Source organism: Chlorocebus sabaeus, chromosome 20 (assembly GCF_047675955.1).
Source record: "Chlorocebus sabaeus isolate Y175 chromosome 20, mChlSab1.0.hap1, whole genome shotgun sequence".
NCBI classification, from domain to species: domain Eukaryota; kingdom Metazoa; phylum Chordata; class Mammalia; order Primates; family Cercopithecidae; genus Chlorocebus; species Chlorocebus sabaeus.
In genome coordinates, this window is record NC_132923.1 from 107,925,552 (window position 1) to 107,948,041 (window position 22,490).

The following is a 22,490-nucleotide window of genomic DNA, read 5'->3' on the forward strand; positions in this document are numbered from 1 at the left end:
CTTTCTCTTAAGAAACTTATGGCCAGGCTGATGAGGAATGAATCAGTTTGGAAACTTGGAGCATTACCAGATGAGTTGTTCATGAATATAGAGTTCTGTGCTGTTTGTCGAAATTGCCATGAATCTGCAGTGTCATGATCTCATCACTTTAAGATCTGAACTAATAAAAACCAGGGGAAAAAAACTATACTGGACTGTTTTTTTGTTGTTGTTGTTGTTTTTTGAGATGGAGTTCCACTCTTGTTGCCCAGGCTGGAGTGCAGTGGCACGGTCTCAGCTCACTACAACCTCCGCCTCCCGGGTTCAAGCAATTCTCCTGTCTCAGCCTCCCAAGTAGCTGGGATTACAGGTACACGCCACCACGCCCGGCTAATTTTTGTATTTTTAGTAGAGACGGAGTTTCATCATATTGGTCAGGCCGGTACCGAACTCCTGACCTCAGGTCATCTGCCCACTTCAGCCTCCCAAAGTGTTGGGATTACAGGCATGAGCCACTGCACCTGGCCTACTGGATTACTTTTGTCCTAATTATTCTACTGCTTGTTTGGCCTAGCTCTCTAGGAGGCACCAGAAGTACAGTGGTTCCAATCTGGTCTCAGCCCTTGAGGGACTGTTGAGGGACATCAAAGCAGGGAGGAAGCTTAAGGGCTTTCATTACATGCTGCAACAAAATCTTGGGAAGGAGATTCACTTGACTGCTGCCTGTGAATTTGTTGGGGGCTGTCCCTAGGCTTAAAACAACTGTCCCGTTGACCAAAATCTTAGAATTCACTGGAAATACAAAAGCAGAGTGTCTCTTGCCCTCCTGGAGTTTGTGATCTGGTTGCTAATGATGAAGGCAAAGTGGATGTTCAGAGAACAGAGTCAGAACTTCATCTGGGATCAGAGATAGCACTTAAGCTGAACCTTTTGGGGATGTAAGGTGGGATGCATTCCTATTGAAAGCTGTGAGCAAAGCCATGGAGTTGGGAAAGCACAGGGGATTGTGCCCAGGGAACAAGGAGTTTGATACTGGAGATTTAGAGTTTAACAAAATGGATTGTGTCATAGAGGGCCATAGATAACCAGGAAGAGGAATGTGACCTTTATCCTGTAAGCACTGGGTTACATTGAAAGTGAATAGGAGGGTGCAGGGAGTAGGGTTATGCCTCTAGACCTGACAGCAGTGTGAAGGATTGGATGCAGGGAACCCAACAGTTCAGGGCATGCAACCCAGATGATACCCGGCCTGCTTGATCAAAGCCGTGATAGGAGGGAGCAGAGGAGGCAAGATCAGCAAGATGTGGCAGATGTCCTAGCAAAGGAGCTACCGGAAGCAGTCACAGGATGATGAGGCATCATCTGAGGAATGGGGAAGATAACGGGGGAAATTCAGTTTTGAAAACATGTAGTTTCAGAAGCAGACTAGGCAGCCAAACCAAGGAACCTCACTCAGTTTCTGGAGAGTTTCCCAGATCATTTTCTGGACCCATTCTTGTGTCATGACAAGGTGATGAACCCAACCACTAAAATTCCCACTGCCTCAGAGGATTTCATGCTGGTCTCCAGTGATGACAGTAATTTATTCCGATTTTATCTCTATAAGGATAGGGATGTTCGTCGGGGCATTTTGTTTCTTTCACTTTATTTTTTTGAGATGGAGTCTTGCACTGTCACCTAGGCTGGAATGCAATGGCACAATCTCAGCTCACTGCAACCTCCACCTCTCAGGTTCAAGCGATTCTCTTGCCTCAGCCTCCCGAGTAAGCTGGGATTACAGGTGCCCGTTACCACGCCTGGTATTTTTTGTATTTTTAGTAGAGACGGGATTTCACTATGTTGGCCAGGCTGGTCTCAAACTCTTGACCTCGTGATCCGCACGCCTCAGCCTCCCAAAGTGCTGGGATTATAGGCATGAGCCACCGCGCCTGGCCGCCTTTCACCTTTTTTTGAGGCCAGGTCTCAATCTGCTGGGCAGGTTGGGGTGCAGATCATAACTGCAACCTCTACCTGGGCTCAAGCGATCCTCCCCCTCAGCCTCCCAAGTAACCAGGACTACAGGTGTGTGCCACCACGCCTGGCTGATTTTTGTATTTTTTGTAGAGACAGGGTTTCACTATGTTCTCCAGGCTCGTCTTGAACTCCTGGGTTCAAGTAAGTGATCCCACCTTGGCATCCAAGAGTGTTGGTGGTGTAGGTTGGAGCTACCACATCCGAACTCCTTTATTCTAACACAACTCTATCTTTCCAAATTCCATTCCAAACTTTGTTCCTATTGATTCATATTGTAAAGAGTTATGTAATTTTTTTTTTTTTTTTTTTTTTTTTTTTTGAAATGAGTCTCTGTCACCCAGGCATGTTGGTCAGGCTGGTTGCAAACTCCTGGCCTCGTGATCTGCCCTCCTCGACATCCCAGAGTGCTGGGATTACAGGCGTGAGCAGCCATGATCCGGCATGTTTATGTAATTTAATAAACTCGCCAGGTGTGGTGACTCAACACCTGTAATCCCAGCACTTTGGGAGGCCGAGGCAGGCAGATCACAAGGTCAGGAGATCGAGACCATCCTGGCTAACACGGTGAAATCCCATCTCTACTAAAAATACAAAAAATTAGCCAGGTGTGGTGGCAGGCACCTGTAGTCCCAGCTACTCGGGAGGCTGAGGCAGGAGAATGACGTGAACCCAGGAGGCGGAGCTTGCAGTGAACCCAGATCGAGCCACTGCACTCCAGCCTGGGTGACAGCGAGACTCTGTCTCAAAAATATATATATAATAAATGAAAATTGAATAAACTCAATATCATGAGCATTAAATGTTTAAGGCACATGGATTCTAACCAAATGAGTTTTCGCACTGTATTAATAGTGGCAAGGAAATTCCATGTGTACATAGATAGGACCCTTGGCCATATTTTTCCCAGCAATTTTTGAATCCTTTTGTGTTGGATTCTGAATGAAAAGAGGATAAATCAACAAGAAAGATGGAAACTCATCTGTTGAATTCTGAATGTGCACTGGAGAGAGAACACTGGGTATTTTCACGTTCATTTTTCATTTTGTTTTCACAGCTCCCTGGTGTTCAGTATTGCTGGGCCCAATTGCAAATGAGACTAGAGCAATGTCCCGCCAGCCCCCAACGTTATATTTACATTTGGAGTGCCTTCTGTGTAGGCCAAGCACTGTTCTAGCCTCTGGGATAAAGTATGAACAGCAAGGCTCCCTTCCCATGGAATATATGTGTTACTTGTAGGACTGGTGTCACAGGGATTAGTCCATGATAATCTCAGAACACCTGTGAACCAGATAGTGCTTGGAGAGCATCAGTCAGTGTAGCAAATCATTGCGAGGGACGCTCCTGCCACCTCCCTCTTAGCCATTCACAGTCCAGTGAAAGACCTTGGGAAAACAAAAGGAAGACCCTAAATTTGATTGATTTGCCTACCAGCACCTACTATGAGCAAGTTGCTTTTATGTACATTACATTATCCCATTTTAAAAGATGAAGACCAAAGCTCAGAAGTGGAGTGATTTGGGACCGGGCACAGTGGCTCAATGCCTGTAATCCCAGCGCTTTGGGAGGCCAAGGCGGGAGGATCACAAGGTCAGGACATTGAGACCAACCTGGCTAACACAGTGAAACCCCATCTCCATTAAAAATACAGAAAATTAGCCGGGCGTGGTGGCAGGCGCCTGTAGCCCCAGCTACTTGGAAGGAAGAAGTGTGATTTGGTCGGGCATGGTGGCTCATGCCTGTAATCCCAGCACTTTGGGAGGCCAAGGCAGGTGGATCACCTGAGGTCAGGAGTTCAAGACCAGCCTGGCCAACATGGTGAAACCCTGTCTCTACTAAAAATACCAAAATTAGCTGGGCATGGTGGTGGGTGCCCGTAGTCTCAGCTACTTGGGAAGCTGAGGCAGGAGAATCGTTTGAACCCGGGAAGTGGAGGTTGCAGTAAACTGAGATTATGCCATTGCACGCCAGCTTGGGCAACAAGAGTGAAACTCCCTCTCAAAAAAAAAAAAAAAGTGGCCGAGTGCAGTGGCTCATACCTGTAATCCCAACACTTTGGGAAGCTGAGGCAGGCAGATCACCTGAGGTCGGGAGTTTGAGACCAGCCTGACCAACATGGAGAAACCCCATCTCTACTAAAAATACAAAATTAGCCAGGCGTTATGGCACATGCCTGTGATCCCAGCTATTGGTGAGGCTGAGACAGGAGAATTGCTTGAACCCGGGAGGTGGAGGTTGCAGTGAGACAGGGTCACACCATTACACTCCAGCCTGGGCAACAAGCGAAACTCCATCTCAAAAAAAAAAAAGTGTGATTTAATCAATGTCGCACCGCTAGTGACAATGTGGGATACATCTCTAGATTTTTCTGATTCTCTCCTAAAATGTAATTATTTGTGATAGTTACAAGAAGACATTTGACGTCTCACAAGTGAGTTAATAACAGCTAAGATTTGAATCCCGATTGAAGTCAAGCAGGATTTCTACAGGACGGAGTCTGCTTTCTTCAAGAAAAATACCTTCAAGTGGCTGCAGAATAATGCCACTAGCCCACTGCTGTAAATACGTTTTAATTGTTATATCAATCATCTGATCAAGACTCAAAGGCCTGCCTGGGAGTGCCGGAAGAGTGAAGAAAAGGAGGTTGGCTCAATTTAATTTCCTCAGTGGAAAACGATGCATTAAAACTGCACTGTTTGTGTGAAAATACACACAATAGGAAATTTCCCAAAAATAGGAAGCAGCCAGAGAAATACAAAAGTTCACTACAATCTACCCTTTTGGGTGCTCAAAATCTACACATACCCTTCTCCCCACAATTAACCACCTGCCCTCCAAAATGCAAGACAAAAGTAGAAACAAAGAACAATGAAAACAGTAACAAATGTAAATATTGGGCTATTTCTTTCATTGCTAAATGTCAATGGCCTAAATAAAAGACTATCAGAGTAGGGTTTGTTTGTTTTTTGTTTGTTTGTTTTTGTTTTTTATGAGTTGGAGCCTCGCTCTATCGCTCCCAGGCTGCAGTGCAGTGGCACAATCTTGGCTCACTGCAACCTCCGCCTTCTGGATTCAAGCAATTCTCTTGCCTCAGCCTCCCAAGTAGCTGGGATTACAGGCACCCGCCAACATGCCCAGCTAATTTGTTTGTATATTTAGTACAGACGGGGTTTCAACAGGTTGGTCAGGCTGGTCTCGAACTCCTGACCTCAAGTAATCCACCTGCCTTGGCCTCCCAAAGCACTGAGATTACTGCTGTGAGCCACTGTGCCTGGCTAGAGTAGATATTGAAAAGCAAGACCCGGGCTGGCGTGGTGGCTCACGTCCGTAATCCAACACTTTGGGAGGCTGAGATGGGCAGATCATGAGGTCAGGAGATCAAGACCATCTGGCTAACATGGTGAAACCCCGTCTCTACTAAAAATACAAAAAATTAGCCGGGCGTGGTGGCCTGAAGGTTTTACTTTTAAAAAGTAAAAACCCACTTATACATAGAAATGGGCTAAAAGTAAGGGGCTACAGAAAGACATACCGTGAAGATAATCAAAAGAAACTTGAAAAGGCCTGGGGCGCGGTGGCTCACGACTGTAATTCCAGCACTTTGGAAGGCTGAGGCAGACGGATCACCAGGTCAGGAGTTCGAGACCAGCCTGGCCAACATGGTGAAACCCCATCTCTACTAAAAATACAAAAATTAGCCGGGTGTGGTGGCGGGCGCCTGTAATCGCAGCTACTCTTGAGGCTGAGGCAGGAGAATTGCTTGAACCTACCTGGGCGGCGGGGGTTGCAGTGAGCCGAGATAGTGCCACTGCACTCTAGTCTGGGTGACAGAGAAAAACTCCGTCCCAAGAGGAAAAAAAAAAACAAAGGCCGGGTGCGGTGGCTCACGCCTGTAATCCCAGCACTTTGGGAGGCCGAGGCAGGTGGATCACGAGGTCAGGAGATCGAGGCCATCCTGGCTAACATGGTGAAACCCTGTCTCTACTAAAAATACAAAAAAGTAGCCGGGCGTGGTAGCAGGCGCCTGTAGTCCCAGCTACTCGGGAGGCTGAGGCAGGAAAATGGCATGAACCCGGGAGGTAGAGCTTGCAGTGAGCCAAGATTGCGCCACCGCACTCCAGCCTGGGAGACAGAGCGAGACTCCATCTCAAAAAAAAAAGAAAAAGAAAAAAAAGAAACTTGGAGTAGCTATATTTCAGACAAAGCCAATTCAGAGGAAGGAAAATTGCCAGGAATAGAGTGGCATTACATAACGGTAGAGGTGTCAATTCTCTAAGAAGATAGAAAAATCACCAGGCCCAGTGGCTCACACCTATAATCCCAGCACTTTGGGGAGGCTGAGGCGGGTGGATCACCTGAGGTCAGAAGTTCGAGACCAGCCTGACCAACATGGTGAAACCTCGTCTCTACTAAAAACACAAAAAGTAGCCAAACGTGGTGGCGTATGCCTGTAATCCCAGCTACTCGGGAGGCTGAGGCACGAGAATCACTTGAACCCAGGAGGCAGAGGTTGCGGTGAGCCCGCATCATGCTACTGCACTCCAGCTTGGGTGACACAGTGAGACTCAGTCTCTGAAAAAACAAAAAAAATACAAAAATCTTCAATTAGTGTATGTGCCTATAGCAAAGCATCAAATATGTGAGGCAGAAACAGACTAGCAAAAAGAAAGACATTCACTGGTGCTTCAACACCTTATATCAGTAATTGACAGAGGCAGCAGGCAGAAAATTAGTAAGGACATAGTTGAACTGAACAGTGCCATCAACCAACTAGATTTTTCTTTTTTTTTTCTTTTTTTTTTTTTGAGACAGTCACTCTGTCACCCAGGCTGGAGTGCAGTGGTGCAATCTCAGCTCACTGCAACTTCTGACTCCTGGTTCAAGCGATTCTCCTGCCTCAGCCTCCCAAGTAGCTGGGACTACAGGCACCCGCTACCACCCTGGCTAATTTTTGTTTTTTGTTTTTGTTTTTGTTTTTTTGAGACAGAGTCTTTCCCTGTCGCCCAGGCTGGAGTGCAGTGGCGCGATCTCGCTTCACTGCAAACTCTGCTTCCCAGGTTCATGCCATTCTCCTGCCTCAGCCTCCTGAGTAGCTGGGGTTACAGGCACCCGCCACCACGCCAGCCTAATTTTTTTGTATTTTTAGTAGAGACGGGGTTTCACCATGTTAGCCAGGATGGTCTTGATCTCCTGACCACGTGACCCGCCCGCCTCAGCCTCTCAAAGTGCTGGGATTACAAGCGTGAGCCACTGTGCCCAGCCCAGTTTTTGTATTTTTCTTAGAGATGGGTTTTCACCATGTTGGCCAGCATGGTCTTGAGCTCCTGACCTCAAGTGATCTGCCTGCCTTGGCTTCCCAAAGTGCTGGGATTACAGGCGTGAGCCACCTCTCCCAGCAACCAGCTAGATGTAATTGACATTTATAAAATACTTCATCTGTTGCTGCGTGCAGTGGCTCATGCCTGTAATCCCAGCATTTTGGGAGGCCAAGGCAGGTAGATCACGAGGTCAGGAGTTCAAGACCAGCCTGGCCAGCATGGTGAAACCCCATCTCTACTAAAAATACAAAAATTAGCTGGGTGTGGTGGCGGGCGCCCATAGTCCCAGCTGCTCGGGAGGCTGAGGCAGGAGAAATGCTTGAACCCTGGAGGCAGAGGTTGCAGCGAACCGAGATTGCACCACTGCACTCCAGCCTGGGTGACAGAGTGAGACTCTGTCTCAAAAAAAAAAAAAAAAAAAAAGATGCTTTCCTCCTAAGGTAGGAACAAGGCAAGGGTGTCCTCTCTTATCCTCCTATTCAACATCATAGTGGAAGTCGTAGCTAATGTAATAAAACAAGAAGAGGGAAAGCAGGTATACACATTGGAAAAGAATAAATAAAATTGTCTTTCTTTATGGATAACATGATCATCTTTGTAGAAAATCCCAAAGAGGCTGGGCTCAGTCACTCACACCTGTAATCACAACACTTTGGGAAGCTGAGGCAGGCTGATTGCTTGAGCCCAGGTGTTTGAGACCAGCCTGGGCAACATGGTGAAGCCCCATCTCTACAAAAATTACAAAAATTAGCTGGCCGTGGTGACACCCACCTGTAATTCCAGCTACTCAGGATGCTGAGGTGGGAGGATTACTTGAGCCCAGGAGACTGAAGCTGCAGTAAGCCAAGATCGCGCTGTCACTCCAGCCTGGGTGACAGAGTGAAACTTTGTCTCAAAAAAAACCAAAACAAACAAAAAAAACCATGAAAAATCGCACACACAAGACGAGTGAAAGACAAGCAAACCCAGCAACTGCACCTCTTGGTGTAGACCTACTAGAAGTGTGTAGGCCACACTGGGCACCAGTCACTCGAGCACAACATATCCTGACCACCAAAACCAAAAACAACCTGTAAGTCTTTTCAACAGTAGAATGGACAATTGTGGGCTGGGCACAGTGGCTCATGCCTGTAATCCCAGCACTTTGGGAGGCCAAGGTGGGCAGATCACCTGAGGCCTGGCCAACATGGAGAAACCCTGTCTCTCCTAAAAAATACAAAAATTAGCGGGGCGTGGTGGCACATGTCTGTAATCCCAGCTGCTCAGGAGGTTGAGACAGGAGAATCTCTTGAACCCGGGAGGTGGAAGTTGCAGTAAGCCAAGATCGTGCCATCACACTCCAGCATGGGCAACAAGATGGAAACTCCATCTCAAAAAAAAAAGGCTGGGCACGGTGGCTCACACCTGTAATCCCAGCACTTTGGGAGGCTGAGGCGGGTGGATTGCGAGGTCAGGAGATCGAGACCATCTTGGCTAACACAGTAAAACCCCGTTCCTACTAAAAATACAAAATTAGCCATGGGTGGTGGCGGGCGCCTGTAGTCCAAGCTACTCGGGAGGCTGAGGCAGGAGAATGGCGTGAACCCGGGAGGCGGAGCTTGCAGTGAGCCGAGATCACACCACTGCACTCCAGCCTGGGCAACAGAGCAAGACTCTGTCAAGAAAAAAAAAAAGAATGGACAATTGTGGTGTATTTATACAACAAAATACTATGCATTATAGCAATGGAAATGAACAAACTTCAGATACCTGAAGGAACATGGGTGAATTTCACAGACATGAAGAGGTCAGACACAAGCACAGCTCCACACATAGAAAGTTCAAATGGCAAAACTGTATGACAGCTGGTTAAAAAACCAAATGAGGGGCCGGGCACAGTGGCTCACACCTGTAATCTCAGTGCTTTGGGAGGCCTAGGCCAGAGGATCACTTGAGACCAGGAGTTCTAGACCAGCCTGGGCAACAAAGCAAGACACTGTCTCACTTTTTCTTCTCCCCTCCCCTCCCCTCCCCTCCCCTCCCCTCTTTTCTTTTCTTTTTTTTTTTTTTTGAGACAGAGTCTCGCTCTGTAACCCAGGCTGGAGTGCAGTGGCCGGATCTCAGCTTACTGCAAGCTCTGCCTCCCGGGTTCACACCATTCTCCTGCCTCAGCCTCCCGAGTAGCTGGGACTACAGGCACCCGCCACCACGCCCGGCTAATTTTTTGTATTTTTAGTAGAGACGGGGTTTCACCGTGGTCTCAATCTCCTGACCTCATGATCTGCCCATCTCGGCCTCCCAAAGTGCTGGGATTACAGGCTTGAGCCACTGCGCCCAGCCTTCTTTTCTTTTTTTCCTTTTTTTGACGGTCTTGCTTATCACCCAGGCTGGAGTGCAGAGGTGTGATCTCACCTCACTCCAATCTCTGCCTCCCAGGTTCAAGCTATCCTCCCACTTTAGCCTCCTGAGTAGCTGGGACTATAGGCACCTGCCACCACGCCCGGCTAATTGTTGTATTTTTAGTGCAGAGGTGTGATCTCACCTCACTCCAATCTCTGCCTCCCAGGTTCAAGCTATCCTCCCACTTTAGCCTCCTGAGTAGCTGGGACTATAGGCACCTGCCACCACGCCCGGCTAATTGTTGTATTTTTAGTGCAGAGGTGTGATCTCACCTCACTCCAATCTCTGCCTCCCAGGTTCAAGCTATCCTCCCACTTTAGCCTCCTGAGTAGCTGGGACTATAGGCACCTGCCACCACGCCCGGCTAATTGTTGTAGTTTTAGTGCAGATGGGGTTTCACTATGTTGCCCAGGCTGGTCTCCAACTCCTCGACTCAAGTCATCTACCCGCCTCAGCCTCCCAAAGTGCTGGGATTACAGGCGTGAGCCGACAGGCTCGGCCAAGACCCTGTATCTTAAAATTAAACTGTGGTATTAGAATCAGAAGAGCACATACTTCTGGATAGAGGGAAGAGGTGGCACTTGGAAAGGGACATGGCGGGGGCTTTCTGGGGGTGCTGGCAGTGTTCTAGTCTTTGCCTGGTGGGGTTCATACATTTGAACTTCATGATAGTTTAATCAGCTTCATGATAGTTTAATCAGCCAGACCAGGCAGGTGGATCACCTGAGGTCTGAGTTTGAGGCCAGCCTGGTCAACATGGCAAAACCCCATCTGTACTAAAAATACAAACATTAGCATGGTGGCGGGCACCTGTAATCCCAGCTACTCGGGAGGCTGAGGCAGGAGAATCGCTTGAACTCAGGAGGTGGAGGTTGCAGGGAGCCTAGATGGCGCCACGGCACTCCAGCCTGGGCAGCAGAGCAAGACTCTGTCTCAAAAAATAGTAATAATAAAAATATCAGCTGAACATTCAAGTTTTATGTAATTTCCTGGAGGTGTGTTATATTCACAATAAAAGAGTTCCAAAGTGGGGTACAGTGGTGCACTCCTGTAGTCAGAACAACACAGGAAACTGAGACAGGAGGATCGCTTGAACCCACTTCAGCCTCCCAAAGTGCTGGGATTATAGGTGTGAACCACCGCACCCGGCCCCTTTTTTTTTTTAATTAGATACAATATTTGTCCTTAATTCACACTTTCCAGGAAACCCTGGTGTTTCTTAGAGAGTCTATGAAGAACTCTGGGATAGTCCTAAGGAAATGCAAATGAGGACAACCCTGCAGTATCACGTTACACCTGGTATCTATTATGAAACCCAGCGCACAGCCAGGCTGTGACTGTGAACTCCACTCCCACACTGCTGCCGCGGCCAGGAATCACTGGCAGGAGCTGCACGAGAACTCCCACTCCTGGGCATCTATCCTGAGGTGACAACTCAAAGAAAAGCGCTCCAAGTACAAAGGTGTTTAAACTGGTGTTATTTATAACAGCAAGAAAAGTGGAACCACCCAAGCCCGACACCAGGGCGGGCTGGTGGATCCCCCAGGGAGCCGCTCCACAGCCACCGGGGTTCACGCGCAGCAGTTCCTTTTCCCTATTCCTGAATTTATTTCCAACTGCATATATCAGCAACTACAACGTGGACAATAAAACATTGTCATTTAGCTACCACTAAATTGGACTGTAGATTCTTTTTTTTTTTCTTTTAGATGGAGTTTCGTTCTTGTTGCCCAGGCCGGAGTACAGTGGCATGATCTCGGCTCACTGCAACCTCTGCCTCCTGAGTTCAAGTGAATCTCCTATCTCTGCCTCCAAAGTAGCTGGGATTACAGGCGCCCGCCACCATGCCCAGCTAATTTTTTTTTTTTTTTTTTTTTTTTTTTTTGTATTTTTAATAGAGATGGGGTTTTACCATGTTGATCAGGCTGGTCTTGAACTCCTGACCTCAGGTGATTCACCCGTCTTGGCCTCCCAAAGTGTTGGCATTACAGGTGTCAGCCACTGTGCCCAGACTGTAGATTCTTTCAAAGATCTTTCATTCATGTTAATTTTTCCTCTCAAGCATCTCTTGGCAAGAGGAATTAGCAAAGAGGTTTGAAAGGTCTCTAGGGGCACTGCTGGCAGTTCTCCCAAACCAGCAATGTTGGAGGACCAAGTGATGTTGCAGAAACATGTTGAACAAGCACTTCAGGAAGGGGGTTTCGCCTCAGCGATAAGAGGTGCTGGCGCCCCTGGGAAGAAAACCTTCAAGACCTCCAACCATCTGAGGACATTTTCTCCACATCCTTTCGGCTGTCTCTCCTGACTGTAATATGATTAGAGACATAAAATGTCTTTCAAAATAGCTGTAGGAGACCAAACGAAAGCTCTACCATGGACCGTGCACCGAGCATGCGCCAGGCGCGAGGAGGGAGTTTCACACATTGAGCTGTGCAGTCCTCACCTGCACACCTGAGTGCAGGTGAGGACACTGGAGATTCTAGGAGTGGCATGGCGGTCTCTGTTTTCTAGCTGTGTGACTTTGGACAAGTTACTTAAAATCTCTGGGCCATTGCTTCCTCACCTGTAAAATGGGAATAATTCATACCTTTATCTCCCAGCTCTGTATAGAGAGGGCTCTGGAGTCAGATGATTTGGCCTATAGTTCTGATGCTGCTCCATACTCTGTGTGACGTTAGTAGGGGGTCGTTTCACCCCCTAGCCTGGAAGCAGAAGGTAGCTCTGTACCTGCTTGCCCTGCAGGAGGTAAGGCCAGTGGCTCTGTGCAAGGCTGGCTTAGAGAGAGTGAGTGACAACTCCTGCCTGCTCCAGGCTGCCCAAGTGCCTTTCCTGCCTCTTTCAGGTTCATCCACACCAGCTCCTCTGCTGCCGCTGCCTTCTGAGGCCCCCTGCTCCCTCCTCAGAGCCTTGACACTGGAGATGGAGGCACCACCTTGGGGACCCCGACTGCAGCCTGCTGCCTGCTTGGTCACCTCGTCTGTAAAATGACCCGCCAAGTTACACTGATGAGCAGGTCACCGTGCAGGCGGGGGCAGCTGGCCGTTGGGTCTGGCTGCTTTCTGCGCCTCCCAGGAGTGGGTTTGTAAATGAGGGGCCTCCCTGGGCCTCCTGTCTGCCTTTACAATGGCAAAGCAGTCATCACAAATGTCCAAAAACATGTGACCTGACAAAGAAGCAAACTTCTTTTTTTTTTTTTTTTTGAGACGGAGTCTCGCTCTGTCGCCCAGGCTGGAGTGCAGTGGCCGGATCTCAGCTCACTGCAAGCTCCGCCTCCCGGGTTCACGCCATTCTCCTGCCTCAGCCTCCCGAGTACCTGGGACTACAGGCACCCGCCACCTCACCCGGCTAGTTTTTTGTATTTTTAGTAGAGACGGGGTTTCAGGTGTTAGCCAGAATGGTCTCGATCTCCTGACCTCGTGATCCGCCCGTCTCGGCCTCCCAAAGTGCTGGGATTACAGGTTTGAGCCACCGCGCCCGGCCAAAGAAGCAAACTTCTATAGGCCTGGGCTGGACACTCACGCTAAGAAGCAGGCCAGGCAAGCTCGGGCCTTGGAGCTGCAGCGCACCGTGGCAGCTGTAGGGCAGGATTTGGGTTTAGACTCAGGGAGTCCTGGGCTCGAGCCTGGCTCTGCCATTTCCCATCTGGTTAAGTCCTTTCGTATGTCTCCGTGTCCTGTCCGTGGGGCAGGGACAAAGGCAGTGCTGCCCTCACTGGGCGTTAGAGGAGTACCCGGGAGGGACCTTGTTGGAGCCACACCCAGGAGGGTAAATTCACTCGACTCCCACACCACGCCCGGATCGGGCTTGGCGCCATGCGGTTTAGCCATAGGGTTTTGTGGGTCCTCACCCCGACCGCCCCCAGGGGAATTATTTCTGTCGCAGGCCAGGGACTGTTGGCAAGAGGGCGCATTCATGAGTCCCGAGGCCCAGAGAGGAACACGTGAGCGGCCCAGGGTCCCCGAGGGGAGAGGCGGCGAAGAGCTGGGCTGGGTCCCTGCTTCCCTGCGCTGAACGCGGCGGGGCGCGGCCTCACGGCCAGGTGTTGGTCCCGGCCGTGGAGGAGCCCATTCGCCGCCTCCCGCTTCCGCCGCCTGTCCTTGGGCCTGGCTGCCTCCCCTGGGCCTGGATACCGAGCCCTCTGCACGGCTCCGAGACCAGGGTCGCCCCCTAGACCTGGGGCCTGCTCTGCAGGTTTCTCACCGGAATCCCAGAGGTCCAGCCTCTGTTTTCCTTCCCAGCGACGCGCAGCTCAGTATCTCACCAGCAGTGCGATGTGTCACCAAATGGAAGAGCCCTGTCCCCGTGGTGTCTGTGGCAGACTCTGAGTTGTCTCCCACGTGGCCACGCACCCTAGTTGAGACAAAGGGTGTGCTGGATGAGCGTTCTGGGCGTGCATTGGCTGCCTTGCAACGCGGGGCTCCTAAACCCCTTTCTCCCTGGATGGTCTGCAGATTCGGAGAGGGAACAGCAAGTGTCTTCAACCACCAGACAGGGAGAGCGCCACACCGGAGGGAGGGCAGAGCAACAGGAAGGAGAGGGCCAGGGTCTCCCCGCCCACTCCGGACAGCTACTGCTCCAGCTGCAAGCGAAGACGAACTCCCTTCTCTCTTGTTCCAGCAAGTCCCTGCTCTCAAACTCTACTCTGGTAGCATGAGCCAGGCCCATTGTTCTGTAACTGGCAATCATCCCATTTCCGACTATTTAACAAGGGCTTACTACGGCCACGAGTACCAGTCTATTGGCAGTGGGTTACACTGCAGTAACAAATCGTTCCAATCACAGTGTTGCACAACACACGCAGGCAGGTTCCCTCCCTCCCTCCCTCTCTCATTCTTTCCTTCCTTCCTTCCTTCTTTCCTTCCTTCCTTCCTTCCTTCCTTCCTTCCTTCCTTCCTTCCTTCCTTCCTTTCCTTCCTTCCTTCCTTTCTTCCTTCCTTCTCCTTTCTTTTTCTATTTTTCTTTTATTTCTTTTTTTTTTCTTTTTGAGACGGAGCCTTGCTCTGTTGCCCAGGCTGGAGTGCAGTGGAACAATCTCGGCTCACTGCAACCTCTGCCCTCCTGGGTTCAAGCGATTCTTCTGCCTCAGCCTCTCGAGTAGCTGGGACTACAGGCACACACCACCATGCTCACCTATGTTTTGTATTTTTAGTAGAGACGGGGTTTCACCATATTGGCCAGGCTGGTCTCGAACTCCTGACCTTGTGATCCCCCCACCTCAGCCTCCCAAAGTGCTGGGATTACAGGCGTGAGCCAATGTGCCCATCCTTTCTCTTTCTCTCTCTCTTTCTTTCTTTCTCTCTTTTTCTTTCTTTCTTTTCTTTTTCTTTCTTCTTTCTTTCTCTTTCTCCTTCCTTTTTTCCTTCCTTCCTTCCCTTCTTCCCTCCCTCCTTTCCTTCTTTACTTTTTTTTTTGAGATGGAGTCCCTCTGTCGCCCAGGCTGGAGTGCAGTGGCGTGATCTTGACTCATTGCAACCTCTGCTTTCCGGTTCTGGTGATTCTCCTGCCTCAGCCTCCTGAGTAGCTGGGACTACAGGCATGCACCATCACACCTGGCTAATTCTTTTTTAACTTTTAGTAGAGACAGAGTTTCACCATGTTGGCCAGGCTAGTCTCGAACTCCTGACCTCAGATGATCCGCCTGCCTTGGCCTCCCAAAGTGTTGGGATTACAGCCATGAGCCACTGGGCCCGGCCCTTCCCTCCCTCCCTTCTTTCCTCCCTCCTTCCCTCTCCTTCTTTCTTTTTCTTTCATTTTCTTTCTTTCTTTTTCAGACAGGGCCTTGCTATGTTGCCTAGGCTGGTCTGGAATGTGTGTGGCCTCAAACTATCTGCCCACCTCAGCCTTCTAAAGTGCTGGGAGTACAGGTGTGAGCCACCATGCCCAGCCAAACACACATTTCTTGGTGTCAACCACGGCCGGCTGTTGCCCTGCTCCCCCTCTGAAGCACACCTTCCAGCGCAACAGTGCTTTTTTCTTAATTTACAGTGGCAGGGGTCGGCCGGGGGGGCATATATGTAATTTCCTCAGTGGAGGCTTCTCCTACCCCATGCACCTTGCTGTGACCTGTGACCTATGAGTCCTCCCAAAGGGAGGAGTGAGAAGCAGATCTTCCCAGGACCCTCCAGCCTCATTCCCCTGCTGGACACACGGGTGGCAGGTGAGTGCCCACAGTCACACTTCCAGCCAGCAGCCCTACTTCAAGCCCTTGGATCACCCAACTCCCAAGGTCCAGCACGCGCATCCCCTAGGCTGCCAGCCACTTGCAGGGATCCCCGTCACCACCTCCCAGGCTTCCGAGAGAATCCACGTGTCCAACCTCTCTCCAGGCTTCCTGACCCTGTTCCCTCCCTCTAATCCTTAGCTGATTGGACTGGAGATAGATGTCTGATCCAGGCTGAGCCCACTGGAACATTCAATAATTTGAAAAAGCTGGGAGCAGTGGCTCACGTCTGTAATTCCAATACTCTGGGAGGCCGAGGTGGGGGGATCACTGGAGGCCAGGAGTTGGGCAACATGGTGAGACCCTGTCTCTAGAAAAAACACAAAAGTTAGCTGGGCGTGGTAGTGCACATCTGAGGTCTTAGCTACCCTGGAGACTGATGTGAGAGGATCGCTTGAGGCAGTAGTGAGCTATGATCACACCACTGCACTCCAGCCTGGGTGACAGAGCAAGACCCTGTCTCAAAAAAAAAAAAAAAAAAAAGAAGAAGAATTTGAAAAAGGCCACAGATATGAGGTAGAACATCAGAGCTCAGTTAATAGAAATAGAAATTATAACAATAACAATAAAGGCAGCTAAGGTTTATCGGACACCTCTGGCAGGGCTCAGCAATCTCTGATGTCCCTCTGAGATGGGTAATTGGCAGGTAGTCTGAGGCAGAAACAGGCTTGAGAAGTGAACCGTCTGCCCTGAGGTTATGGGGGCATGACTCCTCAAGCAGTCAGCTGTGGCTTCTTCCACTTTTGGTAGACAAGTCTTCACCCCAACCCCTGAGGCATCTGGATAGGGCCCAGGACTGCTCCCTCGCTGGTCGCTAACACCCAGCCCAGAGGACATGGCTGAAGAGATGCAATCAGTTGCCTCAGCCTCACACTCTACAGGGGAGAGAAGTGAGCACCAGCTGAAGGCCAGAAAAGCCATCCCCCAACTGTGCTCTGTGTTTGCTGCTACCAGACCTGAGGGGTTTGATCTTAATAGCCCTCTGTAGAGGAGGAAACAGCGGCATAAAGAAGTTAACTGGCGGCCAGGCGTGTTGGCTCATGGCTGTAATCCCAGTACTTTGGGAGGCCGAGGAGGGGGGATCCAAGCACTTTGGGAGGCTGAGGCAGAATTGCTCAAACCTGGGAGGAGGAGGTTTCAGTGGGCCAAGACGGTGCCACTGCACTCCAGTCCAGGCAACAAGAGCGAAACTGCATCTCAAAAACAAACAAGTAATCTGGGCCAGGTGCGGTGGCTCACACCTGTAATCCCAGCACTTTGGGAGGCCAAGGCGGGTGGATCACATGAGGTCAGGAGATTGAGACTAGCCAGGCCAACATGGTGAAACCCTGTCTCTGCTAAAAATGCAAAAATTAGCCGGGCGTGGTGGCACATGCCTGTAATCCCAGCTACTCAGGAGGCTGAGGCAGGAGAATGCTTGAAACCGGGAGGCGGAGGTTGCAGTGAACCGAGATTGTGCCACTGCACTCCAGCCAGGTCAACAAGACCCAAACTCCATCTCAAATAAATAAACAAATAAATAAAAATACAAAAGTTAGCCAGGTGTGGTGGCACATGCCCGTGTGGCTCAGCTACTCGGACAGGAGAATTGCTCGAACCCGGGACGCAGAAGTTGCAGTGAGCCAAGATTGTGCCACTGCACTCCAGCCTGGGCAACAAAGGGAGACCCTGTCTCAAAACAAACCAACAAACAAAGAAACCTGCTTCTGGGGCTGGGTGCAGTGGCTGGTGCCTGTAGTCCCAGTGCTCTGGGAGGCCAAAGAGGGAAGGCTGCTTGAGGCCAGGAGTTTGAGGTTGCAGTGAGCTGTGATAGAGCCATTGTACTCCATCCTGGGCAACATAGCAAGGCCTGTCTTAAAAAACAAAACATGGCCGGAAGCGGTGGCTCATGCTTTGTAATCCCCACACTTTGGGAGGCCGAGGCAGGTGGATCACCTGAGGTCAGGAGTTCGAGACCAGCCTGACCAACATGGAGAAACCCTGTCTTCACTAAAAATACAAAATTGGCCGGGTGTGGTGGCGCATGCCTGTAATCCCAGCTATTAGGGAGGCTGAGGCAGGAGAATCACTTGAACCTGGGAGGCAGAGGTTGCAGTGAGCTGAGATGGTGCCATTGCACTCCAACCTGGGCAACAAGAGTGAAACTCCGTCTCAAAAAACAAAACAAAACAAAACAAAACAGGCCAGGTGCAATGGCTCATGCCTGTGATCCCAGCACTTTGGGAGGCTGAGGCGGGCAGATCACCTGAAGTCAGGAGTTCGAGACCAGCTGGCCAACATGGTGAAACCCCGTCTTTACTAAAAATACAAAAAATTAGCCGGGTGTGGTGGCACGTGCCTGTAATCCTAGCTACTCAGGAGGCTGTGACAGGAGAATCGCTTGAACCCGGGAGGTGGAGGTTGCAGTGAGCTGAGATCGTGCCACTGCACTCCAACCTGGGTAACAGAGTGAGACTCCATTTCAAAAAACCCCAAAACGAAACAACAACAACAACAAAAACCCCACCACACCTACTTCTGACCCTGGCTCCGCCACTGACCAGCTGTGTGACCATAGACAGGGCCGGACCTGGTGAAGCTGTTTCCACATGTGTGCTACAGGTGAGTGCTGCGCCAGGTTCACAGGATTGTCTTGCACTCTTAAGTGATGGGTACAAAGGTCCTGGTAGCCAGGGGCAGCTCAGTGAGATGGTGCTGTTCCTACTGTTATCCCTCTGCCAAAGGACTCAGGCAGGAGGTTGGCATCACAGGAGGGTCTCATCTCCTTGACCTTCCCAGCTTTACCCAGGCCCTGCCTCTGTGTCTTCTCTGGGCTACAGAGAGCCATGGAGATGGGGAGCTCATTCTTGCTCAGGCTTCTGCAGGAGCCCAGAGACATCCGTAAGGAGCCCAGATTCACCCAGGTCAGAGCTTTCATGCAGTGGGAGTAGATGGATTTGGGGTTCACATTTCAGGACCTTTGCCCTCTAAGATCCTGAGTCCCAAATAGGACTTTGTGACCGTGGGGCTTGAAGTCCAACTCCACCATTCCTTAGCTGGGTCACCCTGGGCAAGTCATTGCCCCTCTCTGGGTATTGATCCAGCCTTTATATAATGGAGCACTGAGACCGGGAATCTGGATTCTACTTTCCACTCATCTCTCCCTGACTCTGCACGCCAGTCATACCTACGAAGGGCTCATGACAGAGGCAGGGGTGGCGAGAAGGGCTAGGACTTGCCCAGCACCCAGCAGACAACTCAGCAGCAACAGCGACACCAAGCCCCAGACTATGCTCTCCCCTTTGAAGCTGGGCTCCAAATTCTTAGTGGAGGCTGTGGTGTCTCTGGATAGGAGCCTAAGGCACAGTGTCAGAGACCACCTTAGCAGCAGGCTGTGTCCTCTGAGCCCTCCCAGCCATCCAGAGACTGGAGCCCAGGCAGCCCAGATGGCATGTTCCTAAAGTGGGGATGGGAGAAAATGAATTTGCAGGCCCCACTGTGCCATGGCCCGGGGAGGGCGGACATGCAGGAGGCAACAGCCATTCCCTCTATGAGGTGGCTTTTGGAGAGGACATGGAGCCTCAGGTTGGCAGGGGCCTTCAGGTCACTGAATCAGGTTTCCTGCTTCCACAGAGAAGGTTAGGGGAGAAATGTTCACCCCCTGGTCCCCAGGGGACATCTCATCCAGGCCCCTCCAAATTCAGAAGTGGAGTCCAGGTCACACAGATGCCAGGGCAGATTCAGGAAGGCTCCTAGCCTCCTGGGAGCAATCAGTGCCCCAATATTGAGGCCACTAGCTGCCCACACAGCTGCACGTTCACAGGGTCTAGCTGAGCAGTCCTGGGGAAGGTCCCTCCAAACAGAAGTGGGCACTGATCAGCCTGGCCGTGCCTGTGGGCGAGTTGCTTTGCTTCTTCCCAGCCACATACGTGAACTGGGCACAGCACTGACCTCCTGGAGCTCTCAAGAGAATTAAACAGGACACCTGGGAAAGGGGGCCCTTCCCTCCTCTGTCACCCCAGTGACCCCAGGGAAGGTTTCTACCCACCCCCAGACACTGCCCTCTGTACCTGTCATGGTCAGAAGAGGGACAGGTGTTTGCTGGAACCCACTTTGTGCCAGGCACTCAACATGTGAACTCTTTTTTTCTTTTTTCTTTTTTCTTTTTGAGACTGAGTCTCACTCTGTCACCCAGGCTGGAGTACAGTGGTGCCATCTCGGCTCACTGCAACCTCCGCCTCCTGGGTTCAAGCTTATATACCTCTTCTGGCTCCAAATCCTTTCAGGCTCCATAGAATCCTTTCCTGGACAATAAATCTCCTTTGAATAACTTGTTTCCTTATTTGGTCGTCTTCCTATTATACAAGCTTTTGTTTTTCCTTTTTAGACAAAGTCGACTCTGTCGCCCAGGCTGGAGTGCAGTGGTGTCATCTTGGCTCACTGCAACCTCCACCTCCTGGGTTCAAGTGATTCTCCTGCCTCAGCCTCCCGAGTAGCTGGAATTACAGGCACCCACCACCACACCCAGCTAATTTTTGTATTTTTAGTAGAGATGAGGTTTCACCATTTGACCAGGCTGGTCTCAAACTCCTGACCTCAAGTCATCCTCCCATCTCGGCCTCCCAAAATGCTGGGATTACAGGCATGAGCCACCACACTCTGCCCCTTTAAAACATTTTTGAAACGGGATCTCACTCTGTCACCCAGGCTTTGCAATCATGGTTCGCTGTAGCCTCAAACTTCTGGGGTCAAGAGATCCTCCTGCCTCAGTCTTCTGAGTAACTGGGACTATAGGCATATGCCATGGTGCCTGGCTAATTTTTAAATTTTTTGTAGAGACAGGGTCTTGCTATGTTGCCCTGGCTGGTCTTGAACTCCTAGGCTCAAGTGATCCTCCCTCCTCAGCCTCTCAAAGTGCTGGGATTATAAGTGTGAGCCACCACACCTGGCCACATGTGAACTCTTACTTAACCTCCAAAACAACACTGCGGGGTAGGTATTATTTCTCCCTTTGTACAAATGGGGAGTCTGAGACAGAGATGAGTCCTTTCTCTCCTGCTGTCTGGGCCAGGGCACCTGGCGTGGAGATCAGCAAGGGATTGGGGCTGGAGGAAACACAGGCTGCACACCCCCCTCTAATGGGGATGGCCAGCTGTGGGCAGACACTGTGCTGGGCACAGGGCTCCAGGGATGAGCAAGACAGACCCAGTCCTGCCCCTCAGAGTCACAGCCAGTGGGGACACAAGACAGGAAACAGACTCCACTCCCAGTGGTTTCAGTTTGCAGGTGCACAGGGAAGCTGCTGGTGTCATGAGGATGTATAACGGAGCAGGACAGCGGGTACTGACCTGGTCTGAGGGCTGGGGGAAGGCCCAGGGTCTGAAGGATGCATAGAAGGCAGCAAGGGCACGACCAGGGGGTAAGTGTTCCTGCCAGGAAGCAAGGACCAACCAAGCCCCGAGGGAGTGTAAGAGGCCCAGAGCCAGTTTGTGGAGACAAAAAGAGATTTCAAACTCGATTTGGGGAGTCACTGATGGTTTTAAGCAGGGAGTGGCAGGCTCAGATTCAGAGTGGAAACCCTTGCTGCCTGTGCCTCGCACTGGGACACGGGGAGGCAGGAGACCATGGGCTCCAGGAGGAGCCTGGACGCCGGAGCAGCACAGTGGCCACGGGAAAGGGAGAAGGTGGCTGGCCCCAGATGAAAAAAGCAGGGCCCCAAAGGCTCTGTGGGTGGGATGAGAGGGGGAGAGGAAGGCGCCAAGGCTGACCCGTGCTTGGGTGGACAAAGGGCCCTTCACAGAGCTGGAGGCAGGGGATGATCGAGGGGCCCAGGGAGTTGGACCAGAAGCCGGGTTTGTTGTAGGAAGAGCAGTGGGCCGGGAGGGGCAGGCGTGGGGTGGGATTGAGGTGCGACCGCGGTGGGGTCAGTGTGCGGGGAGTGGACGAAGGGGAGGGTCGATGGTGGCAGGGGTCCCAGGCAAAAGAGCTGGAGGGGGGCCCCGTGGAGCGGACCGAGACCTCAGGAGACTCCAGTCGGACTGGGGAGGCAGGAAGGAGGCCCTGGCTTCGCTCCCGCACCCGGACTCGCAGGGATGAAGCCCGGGAGCCGAGGCTCGGTCTTCCCCACTGTGGCCCCTCTGGTCCGCCCGTGACCTCACCGACCCCCCGAAGTGGCTCCCAAGGAGGCTTGGCTCCCAAGAGCTGGGAGAGGGGGTCCCGGGGGCGCTGATGCACACCCAGTCTCCGCCGACCCAGAGGGCGGGAGCTCGGGTTCAAGGTCTGGCCTGGCCGTGCGGCTCCGGGACCCGGCTCCGCCCCGCGTCGGGGGGTGGCCTTGGCCCATCCCTTCCTCGGGTCCCCTCCCCGCCCGCGGCGCGCAGCCGGGTCTCATTAGCGCCCCTCCCCCAGGCCGCGCGCCGGGGGTCTCCACGGCCGGGGGAGGGGCGGGCCTTAATCAATCCTAGGCCGGAAATTCCTCCCGGGGTCCCGGCCTGACCGCTGAGCCTGGAAATCGGCCGCCGCCTCCCCCGAGCCCTCCCCGCGCATCATGGAAACTGGGCCGACCGCCGGCCGCCCTGGCTCCCCGGCTCTGCATTCCTGCCTCC